The sequence below is a fragment of the Otolemur garnettii genome, unplaced genomic scaffold (assembly GCF_000181295.1).
Source record: "Otolemur garnettii isolate 467f Iridium unplaced genomic scaffold, OtoGar3 scaffold00183, whole genome shotgun sequence".
In the NCBI taxonomy this organism is placed as follows: Eukaryota; Metazoa; Chordata; class Mammalia; order Primates; family Galagidae; genus Otolemur; species Otolemur garnettii.
Genome location: NW_003852578.1, coordinates 1,441,115 through 1,449,484, shown reverse-complemented (window position 1 = coordinate 1,449,484; position 8,370 = coordinate 1,441,115).

Below are 8,370 nucleotides of genomic sequence, written 5' to 3'. Positions count from 1 at the left end.
TGGAGTTTGAAACATTAGAAAGTTTGTGGATATATCGCTTCTTGACCTTTGGCTAAGATCAAGTGTCAAAAGCTTGTGGATAGTAAAAGAAATAGCTTATAACAATGATGAGAACCTTATCTTCTTCTTTTTATTCCCTTATCCATTTTTAAGGTGGTGAACCTAAACAGCAGATGTACTTTACATACTACTGCATATAAATCTAAGAATGAATATAGTTAGAAAATACAAAATAGTATAGGCACAAGTTTTACATAGGATTCAATTTCTTTCCCTTTAAGAAACTGTAAAGGCTCTGAAATTAGTATTCTCGGGGAAAATGTCTCTATCCTGCTGTGCTCTGACTATCCTCATCAGCCAACATCAAACGCTCTACACTTGTTTTTCATGGTGTTCTTCCACTTACAAAATATAAAATGAATTTTACTACATCTTCTCCTCATGTCCTTTTAATTTTTTGCAATTTTTTTTTCTTTAGTCTTTGCACGGATTGGAAATGCTGATATTTCAATCTTAATTATTCCTCCTTTGGAAGGTGGCCATCGTCAAACACTAAAAATACTGCCTAAGTCTTTTACTTATTATCCTATAGCAATTTCCTTCTGATTGCCTTTCAGTATATCTTTATATTCTTTGCATACCTAATAACATCTGCCATGATTAGCACTGCTCAAGATAACACAATAAGAAGACTAAATTTGGGATACTGGCAACGTTGGAAAACAAGAGAATGTGCCTACCTCCTACACACACACTGACACACATACAGAGACACACTTTTGAAATAAATTATATGCAAGGTGCCCATAGAATGTGGAAATAGAGATAATTTCTTATTTTTTTAACAACTTGACTATAATATCAGATGGGGTCATAATTTGTCGTACTTTGTGGACTCTGTACAGCCATAGATGCACACGGAGACACACACAGAGAGAAGGACTGAAGTTATTATACTGGGATAAATCAAACACTAGTGAAACTTTCTAAACGTACTTAACGACATTTCATTTTTAATTACATATGAAGTGGGTATTCAATAAATTTATAGCACAAGAAAATCATTCTGCTTCAGGTGGAGCATGAAAGTAAATACATCTTTAATCAAGAAACTAATAGTCATGCAAATTTCCACATGACTTATTCCCCCTGTGTGTCTGCACCATTTGAAGCATTTTACATGTAATAAAATGTAAGATGAAGTATGGGAAGGAATAGACCTGTCAGTAAAAGGGCTATGGAAGGCTTCAGATAAGAGATGACATTTAAGTGGGATTTTGAAAGACGGATAAGAAATGGACTAACCTAAAAGAGAAACATTTTAGATAGGACTAATAGCATGAGAAAAGATCAGTGATGTCAAAGTCTACAGCAATAGCCTATTTTCCAGCCTACCCTTTTCTAGTTCAGTATCTGTAATCGACTTTCACAAAGCTGACTCCTCCCTGCCATTTATCTCTCAGCATTAATACCACCTCACTCTATAACCAAGGAGTGTTACCCTCACAGATCAAGTAAATCTTTATCTCAGCATCCAGTTTTGTCCATTTCCCCCTGCGCAGATCACTACCTGTTATTTTAGATAGCATGGCTAGGGAATTACTCTAAGGGAAAGTGACATTTGAGCAGAATCCTAAGTGAGGGTTTAGGTTTGTGTGGTGAGGTGATAAACCACACAAAGCCATGGCAGAGGAGCGTGTTGATCAGAAAGACCAGTAAAAGAAAAGGCACAAAACAAGTCTTTATGCTCAGGAGAAAAGCGAAAGTGGCTTATGAGGCCCAGGAAGTGAGGGAGAAAGTGGTAGAACTCGTGGTCAGAGGTTGGAACATAAAGCATCTTATAAATATCATGAAAGCTTGGATTGCAGCTGTAAGATGGCAAAAAGCCATAGATGTTATTTTAATAAGACGAAGAATGTATCATTTACATATATTTTTTAAAAGTATGATTTATGAGAAAATGACTGACATATAAACAAAGTAGTTTCAGTTTAGCCTAAAAAATATTGTATCTATCATATAATCACAAACTGTTGGAAAAATTTACTTTCAGAAATATTATCTGACTTGTTCTCCATTAAGGAGACCATTGCTAAGTTACTTTCCAAGTGTTCCAGCCATTCATGTTAATCCATTGAATAGACTTATGTCCTGGATGCAGTAAGAACTGAAAGACTACAGCGTAGGATATCACTGTGAACTAGACAAGAAATGATGAGTTCGCCTTTTGTCAGCAAGGATAAGTGAAGAAACCATTCGTGGCCCTAAGGAGATAAGAAACTTTTCTAGGGAAAGGGAAAAAAATGCTGTATTGTACTAGTACATGATTTTTAGTCCTATGGCCTTATTTAGTATCTTAACCTGGGGATATACATTGGAACATTGGGTGACTTTTATGAGCTCTACTAGTTTAAGGCAAAAAACCTAAACAAATTGATAGTTGCCTGGCTTTTGCTGGGTCTATATCTGGCTCCACTGGAAGTTCTATTTTATTATACATGTATTAGACCAATGAGAAACCATCAGGAAAACGGTTTCCATATTAGACCAGAATGTACTTTCATAATCACATATAGCATATATTGAAAACAGTGCTCACACTTTATTTGAAACCATTGGAATAAACAGATTGTGATTAATGAGTATTTTCTCTAGAAAATCAAATCAATGCCTTTTATAGGTTATCCAGAAATATAGATGTATATAATCACAAACCCCCATAGAAACACACTAAATGGAATTTCTGCTAGTGAAACAGGCATGCTTTACTACAAACTGGAAGGAAACTCCTTGGTTTATAGGTGCTCAACCCCTAAGAGAGCCACATCAACATCAAGTTATTGAAAAGTACCGTTTTTATCAGAGTATGAAGTGGTGTAAAATTTCTATATACTCCTATATTTCTGTATCTTATTAGCATTGAATAAAATAATGAAGACGAAACAATACAATCTATCCTGAAACTTAAAGCACACTATTATATTAAGAAATCAAATTAAGGACTGGAAAGCAGGACTTTGGATGGTTGTGTGAGGGCCCCTAAACATTCAGTTCTTTAAATAAGCAGCAACACACAGGCAAAATTTGTCAAAATACTTCTGTATTTATCTGTCCTAATAGCATAATCCCAAATATAGAAAACACTAACAGAACTAAAAGAAGAAATAGACAATTCCATAAAAAGTCAGAGATATTAAGAGACTTCACTTAATAACTGATAAAAAATGTATCCAAAAAAGAGAAAAAATCAGTATTTTTCTCTTTGAACCACAAGATTTGAACCACAAGATTTATCTACTCAACACACATGTACCCAACAACTTTTAGAAATATACATATTCTAAAATGATATTCCTTAGAAATATACATAAAACATTTAGCAAACTGATCATATGATGAACCATAAAGCAAATCTTGATCAATTTCAAATGAAATAAGAGTATAATCCCAGATCACCAAAGAATAAAGCAAAAAATCATTCACTAAAAGATAACCAGAAAATCCCAAAGTGATTTCAAAATAAGCAACACATTCTAAAAAAATCAACTTGCTAAATAATAAAGTATAATTGGAATCAAACAGCATTTTGGAGTACATTAAAATGGAAATACAACCTATCAAACCTGTAAGATGCAGGTAAAGTGGTGCTGGGAACAATAAAAGTCACAACTGCCATTCCTGTAAAAATTAAAAAGAGGGTAGTGAGTTAGATTCAGTCCCCCTAACGGCATGCTACAGTTCTAATCTCCAATACTTGGAAATGTGACCTCATTGCAAAACAGGTTATCTGCAGATGCCATCAATTTGAGATGAGGTCATTCTAGATTAGGGAAAGCCCAATTCAATATGACTAGTAAGTCTATAAGGAATGAGATATTTGAAGACACAGAGGACAGCCACAGGGGAGAAAGCTGGAAGATCGGGGACACAGAGATTGGAGTAATTCATTTACACGCCTAGGAACTCCAAGGATTGTCAGCTACCACGGTACCTAGTTAGGAGAATGCAAGGAAGAATTCTTTGCTAGAGCCTTTTAGGGGAAGCTATAGCCTTGCCAAAATTTTAATTTTGAACTTGTAGTCACCAGAACTCTGAGAAAATAAATTTCTGTTGTTCTATGTCAAAAACTGCCGAAATGAATGTTTTCCAGAATTCTAGAAATTAACCATAGATTTGCAAATATCTCAGAAACATTTACCTCAGAAAGATGATCAAATCTTTGGAAGAATAGTAAACTTCGTGGTCTTTTAACTTGCCTTGCTCCCATCTCTATCTTCCCAGCTCTGTGATAATGTCAAAAGTAGATACCTTGTGCTATGTTTTCTGTAAAAAACAATAGTAGAACAACTATTGAAGTGGGCAGAATGGACTTGAATCTCCCCAAACAGCTCTCTCCTCAGTGCATTTCCACTATCTTTTAGCTCCATGGAAACACTGCTTTTAAAGACTTGTCATAATTTGCTGTCTTAAATCTCTTTCACTCAGAAAGCTTTAACCCCAGGGCATTTGTCAAAAACAATGAGCAGTAGCAGTTCAAGTTAAACTGTCTGAAGTGGCAAAACAAGATGTGATAAAAAAAAAAATAAAAATAAAAGACATTGGCAAAAACTGTAAATGAAGGTCTGGGGAGTCCAGAACCAAAGGGACTTTAAAAATCTCCTATGTAATTCTGGGATTATATGGGACCATGTGTATATGAGGGGTTACAGACATGTCCAGGGAAGGCTTGAGGAGGCCTTAATCTCTCCGTCTGGCTGAAGTTGTAGATTGCAACATTTTAAACTGGTGGAGGATAGAAGGCAAGAATGATCACCCACATACAGAGTCTTATAAGCCAAAGAGAAAAGATGGAAGACTTACTGGTTCAAGGCTGAATAGTAATTAGAGGGTAATTATTCTATGAAGTAGAATCAGGTTTCCAATATAAGTCCATCAGGTGATGGATACAATAAAATCCTAGACTTCAACACTCTATTATTCATCCATGTAACTAAAAACTGTTTGTACACCCTAAAGCTATTGAAATAGAAAAGAAATGGAAAGAAAGAAAGGCAGAGTCACCAAATAAACAAATATGAACAATGAATGATTGCTCCATGGGGAGACTGGGAAGATGCCTGGTCACAGACATCAGCTGCCAATTCATCTGGGAAAGAAGGATAAAAGTGAAAGAAAGAAGAAAGACTGAGTGTAATTCTGAAGAAAAAGTACCAGAAAGAAAAAAAAATAAATAAATAAATAAATAAATAGTACCAGAAAGTACAAGAGATTCTATGAGGAGAAATTACAGAATATATTGGCAGAGGCCAACCACTGAGTCTTGGGGTTCAGTGAAAAGGGTAGGTGGACTGGTTCGTTTCTCTGTCCCTCACATCTCTGGCAAGAAACAAACTTCCAAGTTGTTGGAGACACTTTGTGTCCTCATGAGTCCAAAAGTTGCTGCCACTAGTAAAGTGGGAGCTTTGTGAGGACAAAGTACCAGGCTGCCAGCCCCCTCGTGGCACTTCCCACAGCCAGAGACCTGAGAAAAGACCGCAGGTGCCATATTGCTTCTTCACTCTCCACATACCTTAGTCCCCCCCAGTGGGCTTCAACCTCACAGTTTTCATTTTCTCATTCCCACATAAATATTTTCCAAATCTGGCGCAGACTTCAGGAGCCACAAGGAACAGTGGGTCCCTGGGCATCTGTGTGAGCCCTGAGCCTGAATACTCCAGAAAGGCTGCCTTCCAGAGAGAGGGACAGAGACCACCAGAGTGCCATCTTTTTTTCTTTCATACACTTTTTCCTCTCTTCCCCCTTCCCTGCCCAAGGCTGCCACTCAAAAGCTGCTGCTTGCCCTATATTGGGGCTTCTAAAGAGAGTGAGGTTTAAATCATTCCTCTCAAAGGGCTTCAAGGGATTAAGGGGTGCTAGGACTGTGAGCTTCTTGCTTACTGGCCCTCTCAAGTACTGCCTGTCCAGCTGCTCCATCAGAGCAGGGCACACTTTAAGTGGAGAGGCATAAAACCTGCTTAAGCAATCCACAGGCAACTTGAAACCAGCATCCTTCTTCCTGGCAGAGTCAGGAATTGATCTTCAAAGAACCATGACAAGTTTGCAGGCCAATTCTGTACTTCCAGGACTTGATTATGTTGCATGGGGTCACTAAGGGGGTATTTGTGCACTAATCTTGGGAACTGAGGAACCTGTATGGACAAAAGACATGGCATTGTGGGTCAAGCCCCAAACCCTGGTGGAGCCTCAGTCTGGTGGTCAGGGTAGTTCCCAGCCTGCAGCACTATTGCTGAGGAGTTAAGCTAGTTTAAGCTCCTACCTGGCAGTAGACATCAGAAAGAAACTGCAAGGCTGGAGAGTGGAGAGAAGAGAGAAATCTATTCCCATCAGCCAGATTGTGGATTTCCAATGCTACCTGCCTCCATAAGCATACTTTTTTGGGACACCTTAGTCTCTCCCTGGACTAAGTTAACCTAACTAACCTAAGTTACCCTCCCTGGGAACTTTCCCCAGAAGGCTGAGGGTAGACTTTTGATGCCCATCAACACAGCTACCTTATCAGCTTTTGTAGAACCTGAAGGTAGTTTCACACTAGTGAACTAGTTCTTCACACTAGTGAACCTAGTTCTTCCTAGCCTCACTCTCCCCACCTCTGCTGTGGTGGAAAAAAAAGGAAGTAACCTGGAAGGGCCTCATCCAACATGGGAAGGTCATTAAAATGCTTTTCTGGAGGAACTAAAGCTGGTAAGAGGTCTCCAAACAACATTGCAGCCTATTCATCCTGGAAAGCTCCACCTAAAAACAGAGAGACCAATTTGTACCAACCTTGGTGGTGTTTACTGACTCCATTATACAAGGTGTAGTTTACTCTTAAATATAAGCACCACCTACATGCTCAGAGATTAAACGAGGTGTGCCAATACAATTCACATTGTTAGGAAGACCACAGAGCTGGGGGAAAGGAAAGGATGTCAACTACCTTTATTCTTCTTCATCAGAGAGAGAAAAGGAATCTGCCCAAACACATCACTCACCACTGCTACAGCCTGCAAACAGCTAGCAATTGAGAAAATCTCCACATTAAGGAAATCTGTAACTAAGCATTCATCCAGAACCTGGGCCCCCATAAAAGCATCCATAAGCAAAGCCAGAGTTTCTTATGCAACAGAAATTCCCTTATAATTGAAGGGAGAAGAAAACAAAGTCCCATTTAAACAAAAGAAAATCCCAAACTAAGAAGTGCCAGCTGCCTCAGATAAGAAGTATTCATACAGAACTTTCAATGTTTGAACAATCAGAGCTAAAGAATACTCCTAAATGGGGACACCAGCTCTCTAGGAACAGAAACCAACCAAAATGAAAGTATTGAAATTACAGTTAAAGAATTCCAAATATGATCTATAGAGAAGCTCAATGAAATCCAAGAGAAAAGGGAAAACCACTAAAAAGTTCACTAAAGAGATTGACATTAAAAAACTACCAAATGCAACTTTTGGGAATGAAAAAAAATTATTTAAGAAAATACAAAACACAGTGGAAAGTTTGAAGAATAGACTAGATCAGGCAGAAGAAAAAGGGCAGAGCTCGAAGACAACTCTTTCAAATTAATTCAGTCAGTGAAAAATAAAGAACAGAGAATAAAGAAAAATGAACAAAGCTTGGACACAATATGGGATTATGTAAAATGATCAACCATAAGGATCATAGCCATCCCTGATGGTAAAGAAAAAATGTGCAAGGGCTAAAAATGTATTTAAGGGAATAATTGTGGAAAACTTTCTTACTCTTTCTAGAGATTTAGACATCCAGATACAAGAAGCTCAACTGACATCTGAAATATTCATTGCTAAGAGGAAATCACCTAGACACAAAATCTTCAAACAGAAAAAAAAAAATTAACACAAAATAGAAACTACTATGAGCCATGAGATAAAAACATCAAGTAAGTAAAACAGGAAATCTGTCAGGCTAACTGCAAACTTCTCAAATAAGAGTTTATAAGCCAGAGGGATTGGGACCCTGCCTTCAGTCTTCTTAAATAGAACAATAGCCACCCTAGAATTTTGTATCCTGCAAAAGTAAGTTCATTACACCAAGGAGAAATAACTTTTTCAGACAAGCAAACACTGAGGGAATTTGTGAAGATGAGACTTCTTCTGCAGGAAGTACTTAAAACTGAACTATATACTGATCATCAAAATAGAAACTGAACAGAGTAAAACTATCCAAAAGCTAAAGTTCAGAGTTTATATACAAGAATAGCATAAGTGGTAAAATAAAGCAATGAAGTGATATCCAAACAGAATGAACAGAACAGTATCCAAAATATCAACTATATCCCTCAACATAAATGCCCTGCATGCCCCACTCAAG